Genomic DNA, 25,423 nt, shown 5'->3' with positions numbered 1-25,423 from the left:
TACACAGAGGTGGAACTGCTGGGTCATAAAGTAGTTCTATTTTAAATTTTTTGAGTGACCTCATACTGTTTTCCACAGAGGCTACACCTATATGCATTCCCACCAAATGTGCACTAGGGTTCTTTTTCTCCACATCCTCACCAACACTTGTTGTTTGTTGATTTTTTGATGATAGCCATTCTGATGGGTGTGAGGTGATATCTCATTGTGGTTTTGATTTGCATTTCTTTGATGATTAGTGACGTTTGCATCTTGTCATATATCCATTGGCCATCTGTCTGTCCTCTTTATAAAAGCGTCTATTCAGGTCTTCTGCCCATTTTAAATTGGATTGTTTGGTTTTTTGATGTTGAGTTATATGAGATATTAATACATTTTGGATATTAACCCTTTATCAGATGCATAATTGACAAATATATTCTACCATTAAGTAGACTATCTTCTTGTTTTGTTGACGGTTTCTTTTGCTCTGTGAAAACTTTTTAGTTTGATGTAGTCCCATTTTTAAATTTTTTCTTTTGTTTCCCTTACCTGAAGTGATATCAGAAAAAGAAATATTGCCATGAGAAACATCCAAGAGTTTACTGCCTATGTTTTCTTAGATTTATATTGTTTTGAGTCAACATTTTATGACTTTAATCCATTTTGAGTTTATTTGTACATATCGTGTAAGAAGGTGCTCTAGTTTCACTTTTTTTTGCCTGTATCTCTCCAATTTTCCAATTAGCATCTATTGAATAGACTGTTCTTTACCCCATTGTATGTTCTTGCTGTTTTTGTCATATATTAATTAACCATACAGGCATGGATTTTTTCCTAGGCTCTCTATTCTGCTCTATTGATCTGTGTGTCTGTTTTTTTAACCCTTACCATGCTGTTTGATTACAAAAGCCTTGTAGTATAGTTTGATATCACATAACATGATACTTTCAACTTTGTTATTCTTTCTCAAATTTGCTGAGGGTATTCAGGGTCTTTTGTGATTCCATATAAATTTTAAAAAGTATTTGTTTTAGTTCTCTGAAAAACAGCACTGGTATTTTGATAGGAATGCATTTAATATATAGATCGCTTTGGGTAGTACGGACATTTTAACGATGTTAACTCTTCCTATCCATGAGCACAGTATATGCTTCTATTTATTTGCAACTTCTTCAATTTCTTCAATGTCTTATCATTTTCCAAGTACAGTCTTAGTCTTTTACCTCCTTGGTTAAATTTATCACTGTATATATATATATATATATATATATATATATATATATATAAATTGTAAATGAGATTGTTTTCTTAATTTCTGTTTTTGATAGTTCATTATTGGTGTAAAAAAATGCAACCAATTTCTGAATATTTATTTTGTAGTTTGCTACTTTATTGAATTTATTTAGCAGTTCTAGTAATTTTTGGTGGAAACTTTAGGATTCCTTAACCCAATCTTTCTTAAACTGTACATTTATTCCACTTTCTTTCATCTGAATATTAGGCTTACTCCCTGAATATGAACCTGTCTTAGAATATGAAGTACACATAAGATTTGAGTGAAGAGCAGCTTAGAAAACAAGTAATAAGAGGTCTTTTGAGAAATACAAATACTGACTAAGATAGAAATAGACTATAACCTCTAATAGGTTCCAGGTAATTATGCACATGCCCTAGTTAGTGTTTTCCATGAGTCACAAGACTATACCAAACTACTTTTCTATAACATGAACTGCACAAAATGAATTGTTTTGGTCTGAGAATCAAAGCCATTTGCTTAAGTTGAGCAAAACTATTTCATGAGCCAACGCTATAGTTTGTCCAACCATTTTCAGAAGTACACTTAAAGGTCCCAATATCCCTATGGATTTTTTTCCCCTCCAGCGAATTGGATCTAAGTTAATGGGAACCATTAAATCTACTTTAGTCAAATCTCTTGCTGAGTTTCTTCAAGTTGTTTCTTTTTCAGATGCCTTTTGAGATTTTTTTTATTTGTTCCATCAGAGTCGCTTTGAATTAAAAGCTCTGCTGCCCTGTGAAATGCACGTTAAACAAAAACACCTAACAATATTTAGAGGTTAAGTAGATATGATCTGTGGCTAATCATGTACGGTAGTGTATGAAAATGCAGCTTGAAGCAATGGCTGATGTGCTATGACATTCAAGTTTTAAGTGGTGCTCAAGAAAATGGAAAGATCAGCTCCACATATATGCCAACATGCACTGGTCTTCTGTCTGTTAACTTGCTAATGAACCATGATTGAGTAAAGTAATGAGTTTACAGAGAGCCCCAGGAAACCAATTTCCAATTTTGCAACCAGTAGGCTTTAACTTCACTGCAGCCTTTGTTAATTTAGACTGGAAGTGGACTTGGATACTCAATGCCATCCCTGCCTTGTGATTCAGACAGACTTTTCTAATCCCCACATACTTGCCCATTAATGAATGTCTCTTCATACAATTTAGTTTATTTATCTCTTTGTTTTAAATAGGCTGAGTAGCTGAAAATTATTATAATGAAAAATAAAACTTTAACCACTTTGGAAATTAGATACAATGAAAAGCATTAACCTCATATCTTCTCTATGTAAGGCGGGAAACTAAATGTGAGAGCATTGCTGCAAATTAATTTATGATAAAATGAAGCAAAAATTATTTAAAAATCATGTAGTGTTTGTTTATATGGTTTAAAGGAGAAATGGTTAAAAAAAATCATGTAATGCTTGTTTCTTTAGTTTAAGATTATTTTTAATGTCATTCAGTGTGTACCAATGCATTTATTATAATTTTGACTTAAACTGTAATCTAATATTTTTAAAAATACCATTTACATGCTTAACAAAACTTCTGAAAATAAGCATGGAAATTTGCATAAATTGTGACTGCTAACAGGCAAAAATTGTGTAGCTGATAGTAATACCTTCACATGGTACACCCAGGATTCCCTGGACATACTTCAGACATACTGGAATATCCTTTTCTCTCACTAACTAATCTTAATCTGTCTTTTAAAAACATTGGTTCTCTTTAAATGTTTCGTAAATGTGAGCATATTCCTCTCTAATTCCAAGGAAGTTCTTTATTTTTTCTTTTTCTTTTTCTTTTTTTTTTTGGTTATTAGAGAAACACTGAAGTACAATTTACTTCTACACAGACTCCTTGAAATTGTGCTCTCATTTAAAGAAGAGTAGGAGAAAACCCTTTTAGATTTGACTTTAATGACTCAAAAAAGGAAATGTTTGTGAAGATAAAGAAAAAATAGGACACTTTAATGCTGGTGCGGTAAAAATGTAAGTCAATATTCATCGATAATCACCAGGCAAGTGAATGAGGCAGGTTTCCTTCAGACAAGGCTAAAAATCTTTTAACTGGAAGGCATAGTAAAGAATAAAAATAATTTCTCCTTTTATTCTCACTTCCATTAACTCCTGCCTTTAAAAGTATCTGTAAATGATACCTCATCAAGTGCCCCTTCTGGTTAAATATATCAAAGAAATGGGAGCCTGTCAATAGCTTTTCAAGATATGAGCTATGCTACTCAATTATGGAAAAGAAAAAGGAACAAGGATCTTTTTGTTCTTTCTATTTTAAAGGTATATAAAGTAAAACATATCATCTAGATGAAAATGACTCGAGACATTCTGGCTATAACATTGTTATTATCTCCAATATCTTTTTCCACTTGTTCCAGCTGAGTGAAGACTGCGGGCCTCTTGGGAATAAAAATCTAAATACCTTAATGACACCAAAAGACCCACAAGCCCATCAGCATTAGCAAAGCTGGACGTTTCTTCTGCATTTTCCTTGTTTGGGTATGGATCCTATTTTAAATTATAATATACAAGAAGGCAAGGTATGTAAACTTCAAACCCTATGTGTTTTCAATATCCTTTCACAGATTTTAAATTCTTTCTTGCTTTCACAGTTCCATGCTCGTCCAGAGTCCAGCCTAATAAATGCTGACACTCTTGGCTCAGTTTAATTAACAATGAGCGAGCTGTGTGAAAACACAGTGGGAGCACTGAAGCAGGGCCATGTAGTGCTCCAAGCATGCTCCTGCCAATCAAGGAGCTGAGTCCAGCTTTCAAAGGAGCCCCGGGTAAGACATTTTGGCAAGGTCTCTGCTGGCATGACATTTTTATTGGAAGTGCTTTTCATTTGCTCCATAATAATAACTTTCTATACAATTTATAATAAGTCCAATATTTTAAACTTGGAAATCTCTCTAGAGTTTACAAATGCTTTTCATGGATTATCTCACACATCCCTAAGGTGAGCATGTCTATCTCTTTGCGACATCAGAAAAAAAATCAAGAAATAAAATTGATTTAATCAAAATCACGAAGCTGAAAAGAGTCAGAGCCTGGATTTGAACCCAGGTTTTCCATTTCAAAAACTACATATCTTTATATTTTACAAGAACTGCCTAGAAAGTTCAAGCCCAGGTACATATGATTATGACCACTGCACATGAAGAGGGTGGCCACAGGGTACACACTATAATCCTGGCAGCTCCCACCACAGTTTTGGTGTCCTGCACAGAACTTAAGTGCCACTAAGAAATGTCAAAATGTTTATTGAGTGAGCTTTAGTATATAAATACAGAAAACTGTCATGATATTATATAATATTCTTTCTCACATCCAGTAGCATGAAACTCCAAAGAGATGTCAATGAAAATTTTCCTACTCTTAATTGTTCTTTAACTTGCTCACTAGTAATCCTAAATGCAGCATGTACAAGCTTTTCTCAATGGAGGCAGACTGGGTGCAAACAATTAATATTGCTTATTACAAAATATTACTGCAATTCCAAAACTGAGAGAATGATCTCTAAATGAAAAGCCACTTCTCCAAATTGCAACATACTAAAAAGTGGTAATTTTTAATTCAACAATATCCTGACATTTTCCAACATTTGGCTCCATGAGACTGTGTCTCCAGCTCTCATGACACAACAAAAGGATAAGTAAGAAAGAGATGTATCTGGTTCGGTAAAACAAACAGCAGTGGAATAAGAGGAATTCTTACACTTTTACTAGCGATAACAACAACATGTACATGGTGTGGTTGGTGCTATTTGAGATACTTTTTGTATGAAAACAATCAGAGTTAAATTTAAAACATGTGGTATTCATAAACACATTTAATAAGCCTTGAACAAGCATATTCCCTATGCTGGATAGGAGAGAATGAAGATGCATAAGACAGACTTTATTCAGCTGAAGACACTCAATCCTACATGACTTCTAAAGCTAAGCATTATTGTATACACAGCAATATAGGGTGAAGAAATATGTGGTGAATGAAGACATGAATCCTTGCCCTCTCTGTGTCTTTCTGCAGTGCACTGTTTAGCTAAAGCAGTGGTAGCTTGAGTTATAGCCCTCCTCCACACATCCATGGAACATACATGCCTAAGGCAAGCTATTAACATCTTTTCACTTCCACTCTAGCAAATGAAAACACCAAAATACAAGTTCTTACAAAAGGCTTCATGATGATTCAGTCATGGAGACAGAATAGAATCATGGTTTCTTTCTTAACTCTGAATGAAGAAAAACTCCAAAATAATTATTATGCTAACACTGGGTTATGAAAATTTCCATCAGTGCCTTCAGATATTCACACATACAATATCTTCAACTCATTGGTGAAATTAACAGTAATTAGTTTTAGAAATGTGTCCTCTGGCAAGCAAAAGGACAAGGAGCTGAGGGAGAATACATTTCTAGGTAAACACCAAATATTATAAGAAAATTAAGTTTGTAAAATAGGTGGACACATACTTTGATCCACTGAAATTAAACAAAGATACAAATAATATTCATGATTTTAGGCTCTCTTTTTTTTCATACAATGGTCTATTTCTAATTTAATTTTTAAAGAGCATGTTTTATATACTAATCCTCTACTACTAATTGAAAATATATTTTTGAAGGAAATGCATCAGTGAAACATTTTATTCATTTCTAGTAACAGATTCAATGACATTTGCAGAAATAGCTCTCCATTATCTACATTGTATTACTTGGTAAATTTAGCAGAAAGAAGGGGATGGAAAAATATGAAAACACGAAATGTGAAAATAATGAAACTTTAATGTAGCACAAAAACTGTAACAGATGTAAAGCCACAGAGTCATTAAATTCTTCCCAGTCCATCTCTTTTTATCTCCCTCATCCCTTCACTATCAATTTTTCCTAATGTTCCCTTTTCCTGCTAGATTCATGGAAGAAGAATCACTTACAAAACTTGCTTGTTATCTCTCAATCTAAACCAGTCTCTGGCACTACATGTATGACCCTCAAGTCATGTGGCATGGAATTCCACAAGTGAAGAAATTAAAGTAGTTGTATCAGAGGTGTTTTTAAGTCATCATATTAGCTATAGTGTTTATTCTCACATTAAAAAAAAAAGGACTAATATATTTTGCTACGTTCCGGTAGCTGACTCATCATAAACGTGTCCATTGTTTCTCAGACTTACAACATATTGCAATAAGAGCTATATTGGTCTTTTTAGCATGGATCAATGCATACGAAAAGAGCCTTAAGCTATGCTCATTTGTCACTGTCATCTATAGATAACCACCTAAGTACATTTAAAATAAAAGTATACTGGTATCACCTGATGCTATTGACTTTATTTAAAATAATAAGAACTATTAGGTCTTTAGGGCCCAATCTCAAATTGTGATAGCTGACAAAGGTAGTCATTTACTCACAACAATACTCAAAGCCATTAGATTATAGGATTTATAAAGAGGCAAATACCTTGTGTTAGAAACCTCTTTTCTTTTGAAGATTCTCAGTGTTATTATCTTGCTTTTTCACATTTCAAAAAACTCCTAGTTATATAGAATCAAATGAAAAGTCTAGGTAGGAGCAGTAAAGATGAGTGGTCAGTAGTTACATGCTACTAAATTACAAATTTTAGGATCACCTCCGGAAGCAGAATAACAAAGTAGTTAAGAACATGTGTCCTGGAATTGATCTCAGTTCTGGCATATTATCTACCAGGTTTTTAGGACAATTACTTAAATTTTCTGTCATAATAGGTACAATTGAGTCACAGCTTATATAAACAAGTAAGCTTTTAAATCAAAGGCAAAACTCTTTGATTATAAAAATTGCTCTTGGATATCCCTGTATCGGTTACTCTTTTGTGCTTTATAACTTATTTCCATAAATTCTTCCATGAGTATGTTGACAAAGCTTTCCTGGGCTATGAAATACATGTTTCGCTTTTTTGTTAGTGGTCAGGAATTCCTAAAATTACCCACACATCCCTTTCATCCTTTTGTCACCAATTATTTCAGATGCTTCTAAGGGGAATAGGCAGGCATACCTCTGGGATATTGTGGGTTCAGTTCCCAACCACTGCAATAAAGAGAATCTAGCAATAAAGGGAGTCATAGTCTATGCTGGTGGAGGGTTTTACCTTCAATTTGGAAAACCTGCAATATTTGTGAAGTGCAGTAAAGTGAAATGCAGTAAGTTGAGGTATGGCTATAAGCTCAGACTTGCACAATTTCATAGGGAAAAATTCTACCACCATGGCCACCATTTTTTCCCCTATACAAAGCCATAGACTTGAATTTCCTTCTCAGTACAAGATCTATTACAAATAGCAGAAATTCACACAAGCTCCTTAAACAAAGAGAATTTTATTATAAGTGTAACAGGGCACAGCCAAGGCCTCCCAAATGGGATTTGTAACGGAGTCCAGAAATAGGGGCGTCCAAGAAACATATAGGATATTCTCACCTTCCCCGGGTGGGCTGCCATAGGGGAAGACAGGGAGCAGGGCCATTGAGCGTCACTTTGCATGTCAATAACAGGAGGACAGCTTCATACTTCATATGCAAAGATGGTTATTTTGCATATCAACAAGGCTAATCGGGAAAGTTTGCAGAACTTTAACCCAGGAGGGAACTGGGGAGCAGCTCCCCTATTACAGCACCTGCTGAAGGAGTCGGAGGTGGGGTTGGGCGGGGTGAGGGAGCAGAATTCACACAGGGGTTTAAAACCCAGGCTTGGCAGCCATGCTAGAGGCTTTTGGACCGGAAGCAGAAGGTAACTGGGAAGGAGAGACAGAGAGACAGAGAGACAGAGAGACAGAGAGAGAGAGAGAGAGACAGAGAGAGAGACAGAGAGAGAGACAGAGAACACAGGACACAGACTCTGGGAAACAATGTGAAGACCATGAGGGAAGGAAAGGGGAGAAAGAACTCTTGCTAGTGGGCCATGAGAAGGTGCTATGTGTTTTTGGATTAAGAATTGGAGATCACGGCAACGTAGCGGATGGTGCTGGGAACCACGAGAGGCCTGCCTAGCCGAACCCCAGACTTCTGTTCTTTTTCTTCTGAAGGACGGTACCCCTGACGGGCCTGACTGGGCAAAGCAGGGAAGGAGGACCGTGTGTGTTGGTGGGTGTTTTAAAGGAATTTTGAGATTTTAACAGGCTACATTTAGCCATTATTCAAAACGTATAACTTTTGAATAAATAGTTCCATTCCTTTTCATGAAACTGTCATTGAGAGTCATAATTTTTAAGGGCAGCTGGCAAAGGACTTAGAACTGAGGGATCCCAGGGAAGGGGGTAGGCATTTTTTCCAGTAGTAGGATCTGGGGCTCTCCCAACAATGGTTCCATTGTTCGGTAACATAAGGACATAGGAATGGTTTATGAAAGTCACGGGCAATTGGGTCTTGTGAAGTTCTCATGGATAGTTGGGTCTCAACAACTAGAAAATGTCAGGAAAAAAAATCACTGTCTTTGACTCTGGGGGAATTCATGGATTTAAGTTTACTTCTCTCTGTATAATCTGTCCATTCTCTCTCTTTCTGAAAACTAGGTTTTCCTCCTTCTAAGAAGATTATGGATTAGTGTTTCTCCAAAATTAAAAAGTCACCCAAGGAAGATTGCAATTCACTACTGGCTCAGAAATTCAAGTGACAGGAAAGAGAATTTTATTAAGTTGAACCTTAGTTCAGAGGTTGGGGATCATGGGATGTGAAAATAACTGCAAGTGTTCAATCACATAGAGAAAGATTTTTCAAAAAAAAGGATTGTAGGTGAAGGCAGATGCCCCCAAATATCTGTAAAAGGGTATTTCAAAATACCATCAACAGTGGATGCTTGCATATGGAGTAGGTAGAAACTCTTAAAAGAATTTCTCAGGATTAATTAGCAAAGAAGATGTAAACCAGATGATCACAAAGGAAATATTTTGAAGTACTTAGAAATTAAGGGATTATGGTTTAGCTTTGTGATTCCTTTAAAAATAATCATTGAAGGGCAAACTCTTGTATCTATATGTAGCATATCAGAACACCAGAGGAAAAAAGTACATTTTTAATTACCTAAATGACTTCTTGGGAAACTTCCTCTGAGGTGCTGTTCAAATATAGCCTAGTTTATGCTTACATAACATGGTATACTTCTTCATTGATGACAATATTGGTATTAAAACCCAAAACAGTCAATCAGAAATAATAGCATGTTTCTAAAATAAGAATCTTTGAAAACCCCAAATGTATAATGAAAAGTTGTCTATCATGCCTGCAGAATAATATTTAATTTTGATAAAGTCACTTGAATGTAAGATTGAATTTTTTTTTGGATTTATGACAGTTTTTTACCCTGTGAAAGGGTTGTTGAATGTCTAGAAATTACATTTTCATATAAATTGCATTTAAAAAAAAATCACATGATTCATCCTATTTAAATAAATCAAGAAAACACTAGGATATTCTATTCAATGTATGCATTCGGTTTATTCCCTCCAGTCACTAACTTTTGCAGGATTTACTTAAAAAGTTAATATTTTTCCCAAGAATAAACTCTGTCTGAATATAAGAAAAACTCATACAGTATGTCATTAACACTTCTCCATCTGTGACTCTAAAAAGTGGGAAGAATGCTGTAAATGTTTTAATAGATCAGACAATTTTTACTAAAGTTCATAACAATGTTTTAGCGGTAAATTGCAAAATAAGGTTTTCTCCTAAAATTATATAGATATCTTTTGAGAATCTACATTATACTTGCATATTGGCATAATAGTCTATGGAAATTTTTCACTTTTTCTATCTGTGATAGGGCTGGATAAAGATCATAAACAATCTGAAACACTTCCTTAAGGTCATGTTTTCAATCTTGAACCTAGATTTTACTCCTTCAGGTAAATAAACTGGTCAGACTCTGAATCTGATCTCTGAAAATCAAAAAAAGAAGAAGAAAAAATAGGGAGATGGAAATATTAGTCCTCCCTGTAGCCAATCAAGGCAGGTCCTTGCTGCCTCAACTCTGCCCTTCATAGAGCAGGCCACATTACCAGGACTGCTGACTGAGGCACCCAGACCTCACTGAGTCCAACTCACACCTGAGAACATTTGTATAGCTTCAAAGCCTAAACTTTATTTTAACTTAGAATATTTTATATGCTTTTGAGGCAAATTTGAGAGAATTTTCAGCAGAAATATTTACTTCATATTTTTTGCAGCTATTAATTCAATTCCTGGATAGACATCAAGCACTTGCAATTTAGAATATCTCCTTATTATTCCTGGGTTTCTTTTTTCTAAAACCTGACATATTTAGAATGTCTTTATTTTAATAGAATATTTGAGTCTTAATGAAGCAGTTAGAATGACCTCTTCTTAAGCTCAGACAAAATATTCACACCACATTATCAACTGACCTAGTTATCATCATCTTATCCTTCAAAGACTAATTTCCTGCCAATTTGGATTAAATTTTGATTGCATAATTACCAAGAACCTCAGGAATCTATACCCTTTGCAGTCTTAATCAGACCTTAAATTTTGCTTAATCACCTTCTGGTCTATAAGGATTGAGATATGAAATGTCTGCCCTATATCCATAGAACTTCTTTAACTTTTTTCCCAAATGAGCAATTTCTTAAATTCAGAACACTTTAATCTATATTTTCACAATGCTATAGAACTTTATAGAGTTTTTCAAATTGAGTATGGGCATCAGTGACAAAAAGTAAAGATACTAGAGATGCAACATAGATGGTTAAGATTTTTCTCCCACACTGAGCGATAGCTAGATTTACAAGTTATTCTTTAAATAAATACAAACTGATCCAAGCACAATGTTGAAAAATAGAAAAAATCAAAGAATATGGAAAAATATAATTAGCCCATTTACATCTCTATTTTTACAGCAGTCTTCTACCTAGACTTCCCATATCCATTCCTGTTTTCCTACTAATTCATCTCTACATAGTATACCCTTTTTAAAACATAAACCTGATCATACCATACTTGTGCTTAAAATATCCAATAGTTTCCTATGATTTTCTGGAAAGACCAAATATGTTAAAAGCATAAAAAAGAGATAATCTGATTTTTACCTACTACACCAATATTACTGCACTCAAATGACTTCTTATTTCAACCTCATTGGTCTTATTTTTGTCTCTTCAACATATCATCCTTCCTCTCACCACAGGACATTTGCACATAGTCCCATTGCATGGAATCCTCTCTCCTCATCCCCACCATCCAAACTTCAAATTTTTATTCATTCTTCAAATTCCCATAAAGATACTGCTTCTAAGGGAAACTTCTTTAAATGCCCCCGCTCAGCGAAACTGAGTACAGTTTACATGCTCTAATTTTTTTTCTGAAATAGGCCTTTCATTGCTGTAACTGCAACTTGCAATTTTTTATGACTGTATAATTTAATACCTGACTCCCCCAACTAGCATGCAGGCCCTAAAAGGACACAAAGCAAGTCTGTTTTTGTTTATCATTTTATCCCCATCACCTGGCAAAGGTCCTGGCAAATAGAAATATTGTTGTTGGTTAAATGAATGAATCAATGTCTGTGGGTTATTCTTTTCTAAAACACAGGTTACTAAAATATTTGTGTTTCTTGTATTCTACATTTAGAGTGTCAATAAACCAGAATACTGCAGCCTGAACTTTTCATTCTCATAGTTTAGCTAAGGGGAAATAAGACTTTTCACACTACTAACCACCATGTTTAGGTTTATTCACATTATGATTTTTTGCTGTGCCATAATGTACTCTGGAGTCAAGAACCATAATCAGATCACAAGATACGTGGAGCAGGCAGGGAGGAAAGATGATTGGGAAGCAGTCACTGGCCATGGATATCTACAGGCAGGCAATATGAAACCAGCCACTAGGCTGTGGTCGGCATCAAAGCAATGGTGAGAGCAACTCAGGACTACAAGAGTCAAATCATAACAAAGCCTCAGAACTGAGGAGCACATAGTGGAGAAGAGATAAAACAACAGCTGAGGTCAGGGAGGGAGTTTTGGTTTTGCATGAGAATTCAATGATTACCACTGGGTATCAGATTCTGGATCTAGTTATCTGAAACGGAGATCTGGGATCATATGAAACCAAAGGGATCAATTCCATGTTATGAAAATCTTACATAATGATGAATCCCTTAATGTGGAAGGAAAAAAAACCCCACAATTTTTGTGTAGTTTCTTTCATAGCTTCCAGCATGCAAATGCGCATCAGATCCACGTACTAATGAAAAGTCAGTTCTAAACTTCTCATGTCAATAATATCTGCAGACCAGAAAATACTGACATAGTAGACAAGCTCTATATAAAGAAAACATCCAAAATTGTGGGGAGCAATGGTAACAAATACCTAATCTAAAATTTACACAGTTTTTTAAAGATTTTATTTATTTTTAGCATGAGGGGAAGGGAGGGAAAAAAGAGAGGGAGAGAAACATTGAGGTGAAAGAGAAACATTGATCAGTTCCCTCTTGTTCTCTCAACCAGGGGCATGTGTCCTGACCAGTAATCGAAACGGCGACCCTTCGTTTGTGGGATGACATCCAACCAACTGAGCCACACTGGTCAGGGCCACACAAATTTTGATGCACAATTCCAAACAATCCTAAATCTACACAAAGTCTTCAAGCTTCACTTTTGTACTTTATAACATTTTGGTTCATAGGACAAACAGTCACCAAATTTATCACTTCAGATTCTCAATATCTTAGTGGACGATGTTGCTAATTCTTGAAAATCATGTTAGTAATTTACATCATGGTATTTATCTATTAACCATCCTGGTAACATTTGAATAATGTTAATTAATAAAAGGTATCTGCATTCTAATCCTTAAAATCTATGAGTACTATATGACAAAAAGGGCTTTGCAGATGTGAACAAGTTAAAGATCTTGACATGGGGAAATTGTCTTGGATTATCAGGGTGGGCAATAAATGCAATCACATGTATCTTTACGACAGAGAAGCAGAGGAAGGTTTTACTACAGACAGAAGAGGAGAAGGCAACGTGCCCCCAGAGGCTGACTGGAATGACATAGCCATAAGCCAAGATATTTTAGTAGCCACCAGACACTGGAAAAGGAAAAGTGCAGTCTCTGCCCTGGAACCTTGAGAGGAAGCGCAGCCTTGATTTAGCCCTCTCTGTGAAACCGATTACAGACTGCTTGCTTCCAGAACTAGGAGAGAATAAATTTCTGTTGTTTTAAACCACATTTGTGGTAATTTGTTAAGCAGCCACAGGAGGCTATTACAACTTGTTGAAGTTGTTATAATTTCCCATGGAGTAGGAATCACTAGTTGCATTTAGACCACCATCTTTTCAATAGAAAGAAAAATGTCTTTTCTTCTAGCTAGTAAGTCGACTTCCCCAGAAGCTAGTAAGTCAGCATACCTAAGAAATATTTGTAAATACTTTTAAGTTTCATTAGACAATAACAATTATTTGAAGGGGCTCAAACTATAGGATATCCCTTCAAGTAAGTATATATACACTATAATTTATTTTATTTTATTTTTTTACCTTTTAAAAAAATTATATTTTATTGATTATGCTATTACAGTTGTCCTGATTTTCCCTCTTTGCCCCTCTCCATCCAGCGCCCCGACTCCCTCAGGCAGTCCCCCACCATTGTTCATGTCCATGAGTCATGTGAGTAAGTTCTTTGGCTACTCCCTTTCCTATACTGTACTTTACATCCCCATGGCTATTCCATACTTCTTAATCCCCTAAACTCCCACCCATTCTCCCAAACCACCCTCTTATCTCTTTATCTTTATCCTTTGGTATTTTAATTATGATGTGTCTTGGGGTGGGCCTCTTTGCATCCACCTTCTTTGGGGCACTCTGTGCTTCGTGGACTTGCTTGTCTATTTCCTTCACCAAATTAGGGAATTTTCCTTTCATGATCTTTTCAAATAGATTCCCAATTTCTTGCTCTTTATCTTCTCCTTCTGGCACCCCTATGAAGTTACTCCCTATAAAGACTGTGGTACAGGCAGACATGGCTCACCTCTCACATGACTACAACAAAATTACAACTACAATATAGAACAACCATCACTCAGAATCAACAGAAATCAAGTTGAATGGAAATCTGACAATTATGGAATTAAAGAAACTACATCCAGCCAGACTGGTAGGAGGGATGCAGATGGGGAACAAGCTGGTCCCACATTCATGTGTGGTGGATAAAAATTTGGGAGGGATATTTTGGGAGTGAGGAGTCCCAGCCCCACACCACACACCCCCAGCTCAGGGATCCAGTGCCAAGAAGATAAGTCCCCACAACTTCTGGCTGCTAAAACTAGTGGGGATTGTGCCAGTGGAAGAAACTTCTGGATCCCTAAGAAGCTCCTCTCAAAGAACCCACACATGGACTCACCTACTCAGACTCACTCCCTCTGACCTCCAGTGACAGGGTGGCATCTTGAGGGGTACCAGTGGCATGCAGAGGGAGACTGAGGGGGTCTGGCATCAAGGCCAGCAGAGGCTATTGTCCCTTTTTTGGGCCCTTCCCCCAGAGAGCTGGCAGACTGTTATCATAACTAAGATTCTATCAACCTGGCTAACATGGTTTGACCAGCCTTGGAGATCCCCAGAGACTCTGCCCCACCCAACTTACAGGCCCGCCCAAGCTGCTTTTCCCTGTGAATGGTCTGGGCTCCTGCTTCTTATCCTCCTAAATCCTCTCAAACGAGCAGCAGCTGGCCTAAGTGAGCCCCGGGCCAGGAACTAGCAGCCTAGATTCACAGCTTGGCTTCTCCTGGAGATCTCTAAACCCACCACAAGTAGCAGCCATTTCAGACTGCCTTATAGCTCAATAAGGGTGGCTCTAAGGAAAATACAGGTAGGGGCTCATCTTGGCCTGCACCACCCGGGAATCCCAGGGGCCAGCGCACCCAGTGGACAGCTAATGACTGCTGTGGAGCACCACCACCCTGCCTCTGCACAGCGGATCCTCCACAGAGGGTGGAGGTTGGTGGTCAGTGGTCACAGCCAATCTTTGCAGCCGACTGGCCTGGGTAAATACGTCCCATTGATCTGCCAACAGCAACCAAGGCTCAACTACAAGAGAAGGGTGTACTCAGCCCACATGAAGGTTGCACCTCGAGTACCCAGCTTAGGTGATAGGGGAAGCCGTGTCACTGGACCCTACAGGAAACCTACTACATTAGACCACGCTACCAAGACAGGGAGTCAAAGCAGCTCTACCTAATACATAGAAATAAACACAGGGAGGCTGCCAAAACATGGAGACAAAGAAACACGGTCCAAATGGAAGGGCATATCAAAACTCCAGAAAAAGAGCTAAACAAAATGGAGATAAGCAATCTATCAGAGGCAGAGTTCAAAACACTGGTTATAAGGATGCTCAAGGAACTTAGTGAGGACCTCAGGAGCATAGAAAAGATACAGGCAGAAATGAAGGATTCACTAATTGAAATAAAGAACAATTTACCGGGAAATAAGAGTAGAGCAGATGAAGCCCAGAATCAAATCAATGATTTGGAACATAAGGAAGCAAAAAACGACCAATCAAAACAATGAGAAGAAAAGAGAATCCAAAAAAATTAGGACAGTGAAAGCAGCCTGTGGGACAAATATACACGATAATTTAAAGCAAAGAAAACTGTTATTCAAATTGTCTAGTCATTTATTTTAATGCAGCACATTTTATCAGAACACTTGAGAAACATGACGACAAAGACTACAAAATGATTGTCTTATCATAAACATTTTATGAATAGACATTAGGATGAAATAAGCCAATAAAGATAAGACTCCCTGCCCTCACTTCAATGTAACAAAATTCAGAGCAATAGGCCATTGAGGCGCTAGCACTAAGTAAACAGCAGCAAAGGGAAGACATAATGATAGGCCTGAGACCTTTTAAAATACTGATGTTGTGTTATATGTATCTTGTACACGGGAAAACTTAAGATTCAGCCCTATCCCTACCCTCAGTATAGAAGGGAAAATCCACAAAATCTTGAACATCACATTCAGTGGAAGCAAGATCCATCAGAGGAAACAAACCTTGCACTGCAAAGACATCTTCCCTGGACCTGGAGTTGGAAGGGGGAGAATCTGCAAGTATGTATCACCTCTTTATTTGCTGATTTGTTTAAAAACAAGTGGACCTAGTATGGGTTAAAGTGTCTAATATAAAGCTTGCTCAATTTGATTTAAATGTAATGGTGTGCTAAGAAAGGCTGCGATAAGTTGGCTCAGAAACCTATCTGTACCACCGAAAAATCTTACCACTTGAGGTATCTTGGTTGTCTCCAGGACTGACTCCAGTAACACATTCTTTTCATTTATTTTTCTTTGACATACTACTTACTGCTCAAGGTAATGCTTACTATGCACCACTTTTTTTCTTTCTAAATTCACACTACAGTTAACACATTCTTCAACTCAATAGATGGAGGCAGTGACTGTTAAGGTAATTCACATATCCAATACCTACTTTTCACTATTAAGAGTATGTTGGAGGAAAGGTTTAGAAAGGCAGGGATAATGCATGTCTGGGAGAGCAGAGAGTCTAACATCCAACACGGTTCTTTCTAATATACAATTACTTCAGATAAAACACAGCATAATTGATGGCAGAATCACTTCTTGGTCTCTTCTTCCCCTTTGGGCAGTTGGATCTAGTTATTTTGATAGATGACTCTTATAAACAGTCATATTTTTTCTCCTTCATGCTAAAGCAATAGCTAAGCCATAGTACCGGTGGAAATTACAACTTGAATTACCTACAGACTATCAGCAAGAAAAAAAAATTCGTCAAAGCAGTTGAAAACTCTTTTTTAAAGTTTCTTAACACCAAGGATATTTTTACCAATTCCTGTTCGTCCAAATATTCCATTTGTTTCAAAAGACAATAATAATAAAACCATTCATGAACATGAGAAATGTTTCCAAGGAGAAATATCATAGCTGACTGTTAATCTTTCCTATCAAGAGCATAAAACACATGAGAATGTTTTTATAGGTTTATTACTGGCTTATTACTAGCATCTGTGTGTTACAGTCTACATTTGTGTTTAGTGACCTAACAAGAAAATGATTTTGCATAATTATTATAGATATAACAGCTGTGGAGGTGTGAGATCTTATTTGGATGTTGCAGTAGAATAAAGTCTTAACTCTTATACTTTCATGCACAGAAAGTCCTCTTGTGTGAAGAAAGGTAATCCTTCTTGAATGAGTGAACTATTTCAAATAAGACACATATGGCATGGACAGGAAGAAAAGAAATACTCACCTCACCAATCAGGTTAGTACAAAGAATGGAACTTGGTGACCAATGGGGTGATGGATGTTAGTTCATATAGTGTCTTAGCAGTTGTAAATATGGTGAGTACCACGATTACGGTAGTAAAATATATAGTTATCATTTATTCAACATTTAAAATGTATTCGGGCCTAGTGGAGCCAAAGCATCAAAGAGAAGTACACCCTTGAATATAACTTACTAATGATGGAAGTCTGAGGTAGTTGATAACCAGAGAATGAGGAAGGTGGAACTTCCTACTGATTGAGGTGTTCTAGATGTGGAAAAGTCAAGAAAACTGAAATTTACTTCTTCATTAAAGCTGGTATTAGGGACAAATAAAAACAGAAGAAAATTATGGAAAGAAATAAGGTAATGATTAAGAATTAAACTGCCTGGGAGGTGGTTCAGCTAAGGGAAAATCTATTTTCAGCAGTTCTGTCTCTGTGTCAAAGATTACTTAAGAAGCAGCTGTACAGTGCTGTGAAAAGCAGATCTTGGGGAATATGTTAGGATGAAACAATCAGAACTATTTTGGCTCAGTTGTTTAAGGTTTAAACAACAGTAAAGAGGTCCTAGTAACAAAGGACAAGGTTTATAAAAGCTCTTACGGCCTGCTGCCAAGATCAGCTTCACCCCACCCCAAAAGCTGGTGCTCAAATCAAGCTTAAGACTAAACAGAACATTGGCAGGGTGAAAAGACAAGGAGTGGATCTGCCTTCACATAATAGATCCAAGGATTCAAATGCCATACAGATGCTTTCTCTTCTTCTATAAATTTCATCTCTGCTCCCTTGGGCCAGCTGTCACTAGGGGTTTGCTAGAATGACTGGAGGCAACTCCAAGCTAACATCATACTGCTATCGACAAGAGAAATTTAAAAAATAAAAATAAGAGTCCTTTGTTATGTTTATAAAATTTCCAAGCAAGATTGATCTGGTTGGAGACTACAATCACTTGTGAGCTGGGAGGAGGCACTATGACTGGTTGAGCCTATTCATTTGTAGCCAGAAGCAGAGTCTATTACTTGAACAAGGAGAGCAGCATATTCATGACCAACTAGGAAGTCATAAGCAAGGCAATCACACCAAGTTGTGTCTACTACAAATACATTTAATAATAGCTTTATTTCAGAAATACATACCAGACATGTGAATGAAGGTTCACAAACCAGGTCTAAGTAAATAAATTTGAACCTGTTGGAAGAACAGTTGATAAAAATAAAAGTAATAACTATAAGTCACCAAGAAAGTGTCATTGGAGGATGTCTTTTGTAAAGCTACTTGGATGAAAATAAAAGATGATTGCACTCATGAGAATATTGGGACACTTTGAATAAGAAAGTTGAAAGAAAAGATTGACTGGACAATTATAAACTCAGCCTGTGCTTTTGTAGCAGTTTCATCTCTTTTAAATCAAAGAGCGTGGGATTAACAGTTGATAAAACAAAACAGCTGAAGCACTAAACATACCTGCACAATGCTGACCAATTAAAATGTCGCTGGTAGTACATTCTCTGAAAAAGCAAATAATTCACTGAAACCCACAGATTCAGAAAGCTATCTTTCATTGGAGTATGAAAAGATAAAGAAAATACTATGGTAAATAGCCATCGAAAATGTTTAGAATAATACCTAAGGGGATGGTAAAAAACATTTTGAAGTTAAGTGAAATCATAAAGGGATTGGTTAAATTAAACTTGAATATAATTAATATCTATCATTATTCCACAAACTGTGCTAAACACTCTCCATATATTTTCTTATTTAATCCTCACAATCACCCTGGGAGGTCAATCCTGTTGTTATTCTCCATTTTAAAAGAAATTTAAGCACAGTGGGGCTAGTGTGTTCAATGTCACACTGTGATTAAGTGGCCCAGCCAAGGATTTGACTCTAATGTCTGACGTTAGTGTCTGATTTTAGTGTCTATACTTTCAACACCCTCCTATAGAGAGAAACCTTTCATAAAAAACATAAGGCTATAATAAAGTGAGAAAAAAAAAAAAAGCATCATTATTTTCTTTCCACATACTGTGCCTACCCCTCAACCTGGATTATGAAAACAATCAAATCTTGTTTAATCTGATATTCTAAGTAATTTCCTTTAGCCTGAAATAGCAGAAACTGGAAGACTGAGCAGACAAGCTAGTAAGGAAGTTAAACTATACATTTCTCTCCTCCCTGAGATAACTTGCAACACAAGATGAGACCCACAGTTCTAGTAACAGCTCTCTAAACCAACAATAGGTTATGCTATGATCAGGATGACTTATGCTCAATGCCTTGGGTATCCCTGGCTTCCTCCCACAGCAGTACTTTCTTCCCTACCTAAGAGATACTCTTCCTCAAGCTTCCTTTGCCTTCTCATCATCAAAACTCAGTCTCCTGAGAGTTGAGACAATTCATACTAACATGCAATAAAATAATAGGCTTAAATTTTAATTAAAAACACAAAAACATACAAAACAATCTTGAGTCAAATAAATGATTCCAAAGTAGCAAAATAATTGCTCATGAGCTGGTGAAAGATGCATTTGAAGGCTGGTGGGAGAGGCAGGAGGGAAGTCAGAGGTCTTCATGACACTCTTAAAATCTACCTTCACAGTTGCTAAGAACTACAGCTAGTTCACTCCAATGGTGTAGCTACATAAAATAACTCAAGCAAAGAAACAGAAGTGAAATAATATTTGCACAGACTTCCAAAAGCAAAAAAAAAAAAAAAGGAAAAAAAGCCCAGGACCGATTTATTTGAATACAAACCCAATGGTCATAGACAAACCAACAGTAGAACCTTGCCCTTAAACAAATGATCAAGCATATTTGTTGAGTGGAGGAATGAAGACAAATTAAGTCTTCGAAATATAATATTGCTGGGGACATTGTGAAACAGCAAGGGGCTAAAGGGTGATAACTGATGTTCACAATGTCCCAAGCCGCCCTGGTACACCCAGAGTTGCAGCAAATAAAAACTGACCCCTCTGTGTGGCGCAGCACCTCCCAGACAAGGACTCACTGCGGAATTCCCTGAGGCTCTGATAGATGTGGACCTGTTTGACTCTGTGTGTGTTTATGGCTCAGTAATTACTTTCTGTAGGTAGGGGTGCTGACTGCTTGGCTTTTGCACTAGTGGTACACACACACATACACACATACACATCTCACTAGTAGATATGAGAAATCTGCTGAGCCAGGGGGAAAAATAATAGGGAATAGAACAGAGCTTGCATAAAAACCTACTGGGAACAATAAATAATAATGCACTAATTCTGAGAACTAGCAATAAAGAGCCATTAAAACTCAACAGCAATGCCAATGGGTTTTGAGAGAGGAGTGATAAAAATGAAAACCTGAAGTTGCCTAATAAAAATAGAGGTGGAGAAAAATCAAATATTTTAGACAAGCTCTATTTCCACATGTAAGAAAAGCAGAGGGCAAATGGAGGGAAAGCAGATATCTCAAGTTTGTGAGACATGACAGCTATCTCAATGTTAAAGTTGAGACAGAGGCTATGATTTCAGGTGATGCTGGACTGTGGAATTATGAGAGAATTTATAAAAAGGCTAATACAACTGAATTTAGAAACCTATGTGAATGTCAGAGGAAAATATATTTGGATACTAACTTTCTACACAGATCCTTCAAGGTTCACCTGTGATTGCTTTGAACTATTCTACAAGTAGGAGTTTCTGATGTTTTTCCAACTTGAGATCTTTGAAGTATTCCTTTGATTGTCCTAAGCTGAAGCAGTGTGAGGTGTTTTGTGAGGTGTTTTGAGACCTTTGAACTCTCAGCAAAATGTTCCAACCTACTTCATAATTTTATAAAGGAATCTGCATTACTATAATGAAGAGAGTTTAAAAAAAAACCTAAAGGTTTACAATTATTAATAGTTTTTAGGTATTCTGTGTCATTGGTCTGGATATGTATATTCTTCAAATTGCTGATCAACCCAGAAATCAAAGCCAGTTCCCCCAAGAACTTTAAAACTTAAGTGGACTAGAGGATTTGTGGAAGAGCAATGCATTGAGTTAGGTGGTCAGGGTTCAAACCTTATCTCTTCAAATAATCAGCTGTATTATCTGTACAGATTTGTGTAACCACCATAGCTCTCTGGGCTGCACACTTCTCCATAAAACAAAGAAAGCAAAGTGAAGAAGCAATTATAGCACTGGCCAGTATGACTCAGTTGGTTGGAACATCGTCCTGTAATGTAAAGGTTGCAGGTTTGATTACTGGTCAGGGCACATACCTGTGTTGCTGTTCAATCCGTGGTCCAGGTACTTATAGGAAGCCACCAATAGAAGCTTCTCTCTCGCATCTATGCTTTTCTCCTTTCCTCTCTCTCTAAAAGCAATGAAAAAATGTCTTCATGTGAGAATAAAAAAAAAGAGAGAGAAAGAGAGAGAGAAGAAGCAACTGTATGCTGAACGTTGAATTAACCCAACCTCCAAAGGAGATGGAATTGTCAATGACAATCCTTTTATGATTAGACAAAAATTTCTTATACATGGAGAGTCACAGATGTGTAAGCATCAAGTCATGCAATAAAATGACCTCAAAACGTCAGTCTTGCTGCAAAGACATTACAGAAATTCTCATGGTCCCTCTCAATCAGGATGCAAGTTAAGCACTAAAAAATAAAATTATTTTTCTTATTTATTAGATAATGAAACATAAATTCAAGCATTCAATGGACTACAATTTTCATAATGTGTTAAAAATTTGAATGCATGCATCTATCTGTTTAACTGAATGATAACTCAGACTGACATCCCCTGTCATAAAATTCTTTGAAAATAGAGGAAAATGCCATTAGGAAGTGTCTTGCTATTCCACAGATTCAGTTATTCTCCAGAACTCATCACACCCCTGTGTACGCAAAGATACAGTGTGCACCACACTCACCACGAACATGGACATTAGCCCTGGACCACAGCAGCAATGGTGAACCAGCACATCTCTGCAGAAGACTGGATATAGCTGATAATAAAACAGTGAAAATATGGAATAAAAAAAGTAAAAGTATTTAAAAAGGCTAAGAACCACTAACAATAATCAACTTAGCTAAAATTAAAATGAAAAAATTTATATAGGCTCCATGCTTCTTACTAAATAGCAGCAGTCCAAAACTTTGGGAGAATCTGTCATGGCATGAAAACCTTAGTATAAATAAATTCTATTAAAGAAAATCCCACTATGCGTTCCTTTGTTTGAGAAAACCTTTTTTTATTAATTTTTAACATAATAACATGTTTAATATGCTCATATTAGCAGGGAATTAAAAACAATAGAAGTGTGAAGCGGGGGAAACTGAAATGGTAATTATATACAAAGCATTTTTTCTATTTATTTCAAATATACTGCAGGTTTTCTTTACATGATGACAAGGAATGATTTAGAATCATAAACTTTATCATCTGAAAGGCAACAAAAGTAAGCTAGAGAATCCCCTTCAATCTTATTATTTTGTAAATAAGGACAGTCAAGTCAAAAGTGAGATTTCCCAGGTCACACAGTTAATGTATTTATTAACTGATTTATTCATTACATATTTCAGTGCCTACTAAGTTTAAGGCAATACCTTAAAAAGTGCAAAGAATATCAAAATGATAAAGACCCAGTTCAGCCTTACAAAATTTTGGTAGAAAGAGCAGAAATGACATGTTGCCCATATAACTATAACAATTGTTATAATGTAAGAGCAACTGGAATGTATATGTCTTCAAGATTAGTGCTATGGAAAATCAGAAACAGAAGCAAAAACTTCACAAAAGACAAGTTTATAATTGGGTGGTGACAGTTGGGAAGACTAAGAGAGAGAAAAAGCATAAACAATGGGTAGAGTAGGAGATTAATTTGGTTTAGTTTGGTTAGATCAACAATGTACATAATAAAGCCATGGAGTTAGGCTGAGAGCAGATCAGAAAAGTCTAGAGCACTCTGCAAAGAAAGATTGACTTCATTTTGTTAAAAATGAGGAAACATGGAAGGTTGCCAAGCAGGGGACAAATAGAATCATAAGGAATAGTGCTTTAAGAAAATTAATTCAGAAGCAGAATATCAGATGGTTTGGATAGTTGAGATCTGAAATGGAAGGTTTTTGTAAAAGCTCAAGCGATCAATACACACAAGGGTCCTCAAATGGCACTTTAGCTCTACCTGGTAAGGGCAGAATTCAGGAAGAGAGGAAAGTCATAGTTGGTCCTATTGATTGAAAGAGGGTCCATGGGAGAAAAAGTTGTTGTGTAGGAAAAGAAGACTTCAGTCTGGAACGCACCAATGGCAGAGTCCCTTTTTGAATTCAAATGTTTGGTCTCTAAAGCCCAATTCTATTTCCTTTATATCACAGTCTTTCTGAAAAGCTAATTAGGAAAGAAATAATTTTCCAGTAGCTAATCACAGCTAATTTGTTCTCAGCTATGGATTAGAAACTCGATTTTGCATATCTTTAATGTTCTATAATAACAGTAATTTTTATATTTTATTTAATAACAGTAATTTTACTTTATTAACAGTAATTTTAGTATTTATATAACAATAAATATTTATATAGTGATTATAATGTCACATTATTGTTCTAGCTACTTTAATTTTCATAGCAGTCTAATATTCCCACTTTACAAACCAATAAACTGAGGCTTGGGGAGATTAAAAATTCTACCTAAGGACATACAGCTAGTACCTGAGACAGCCGGGTTATGATGTGAGGCAGTCTGGATTGAGAGTAATGCTCCCAACCATTGCATGTGTTGCCACTCACACCACCACAGATATTACTTCCAGCTCTGCTCCAGCCCATCTTCTCTAAAGGCCTAAGGAGGTTGTGATGTTGCTCTCTTTTCTCTAGCTAACATGAAGACAGTTAAATTAGACTCGGAGCCCCCCTCACCACCCCTGACTTCTCTCTTTATCTCTCTCTCTCCAGAGAGTCCAACTCTTCAATTGCTGCACACAGAATCAGAATTGACTTCAGACGTGGAACAACACATAGATACAAACTCATTACCCATCATTGTCTTATGCATCTTTTTTTTTTTTCCTTTTCAAATCATACATGAGAAAGAGATAGGGTAATAAAGGACTAAGGGAATATAAGTGTAGGTTGTTTCCAAAAAATCCTCGTCTCTTCAGGTGATGAGTTATCTACCTTAAACAAATATTTTTAAATATTTCATTCTCCTTTGTCTTAACATCATTAATTTCTAATGATTAACTTCATTCTACCTCCATACATGTAAGGCATTAACATTTGGGGTTTCTATACTTTTCATCATACTTCTAATTTCATCCTCCTCTCTCCTACACATATTTTGCTTGAAAGTGATAGTGTCAAGTGCATTTAATTAAATCCATACCAACTTTTGAGTGAGTGCTATATATTTAAATTTTATGTTCCCTTGTGGTTTGCATAGTAAAGGTAGAGCTTCTAAACACAGCAAGCTCATTAACAAATATGTATTATTTAAAATGTATTGAAAACCATGCTGACATGATTGACTGTGGGTTACTCAATTTTACATACTGTATATGTCAGATAGGTTCTTAAATCATCTGTAGAGCCGGCTACAATTCTTTAATGGGGAAGAGCCTCATCTTCCTGGGACTAGAGTAATTGCTTCTCTACCTTTCAAATCTCCATGCTACAACAGGAGATTAAATTGAACTTTTGGAACAAGCAGGCCATAACAGACTTATCAGTAGTTGAACCCTATTTCTAGGTATTTTCTTGTACAACACAAGCTCATAATAGTGCTTATATAGATACGGTGATATATGATTAATAATGTGTGCTATTTACTACTCTAGTGTTTCTAATACTCCTTTTCTGCTGAAAAGTTTTC

Source organism: Pteronotus mesoamericanus, unplaced genomic scaffold, assembly GCF_021234165.1.
Source record: "Pteronotus mesoamericanus isolate MK-2021 breed Mesoamerican mustached bat unplaced genomic scaffold, CSHL_Meso_final contig_20, whole genome shotgun sequence".
NCBI lineage: Eukaryota > Metazoa > Chordata > Mammalia > Chiroptera > Mormoopidae > Pteronotus > Pteronotus mesoamericanus.
This window is presented reverse-complemented; position numbering follows the sequence as displayed.